This window comes from Theobroma umbraticum, unplaced genomic scaffold, assembly GCF_002168275.2.
Source record: "Theobroma umbraticum cultivar Fairchild unplaced genomic scaffold, ASM216827v3 scaffold_228.0, whole genome shotgun sequence".
NCBI classification, from domain to species: Eukaryota; Viridiplantae; Streptophyta; class Magnoliopsida; order Malvales; family Malvaceae; genus Theobroma; species Theobroma umbraticum.
The window spans coordinates 2,081,027-2,081,316 of NW_018397274.1; positions in this window are offsets into that span (position 1 = coordinate 2,081,027).

Genomic DNA, 290 nt, shown 5'->3' on the forward strand with positions numbered 1-290 from the left:
GGTTATAGGTTGAACTATGTTTTGTGTTCATGATTATTGGTCTGATTTTTAACATCATAAGTTATCTAAACTGATAGTTTAGAGCTGTTATCCTTGAGTTTGTGTCTTTATGTTTGATATTTAAGGTTTGTTCTGCCAGTTTGCATTTTATACATGATGTCAATGTGTCTTATGTTTTGTATAAGCGGACAAACTCTAGTCGTGCTTTGTTCTTTTGTTCTTCCTGGATTCTTCCAGGTTCTCTCTTTTGAGATGATTAATAGAATATGTACTTTGATTAAGCAAAAAAG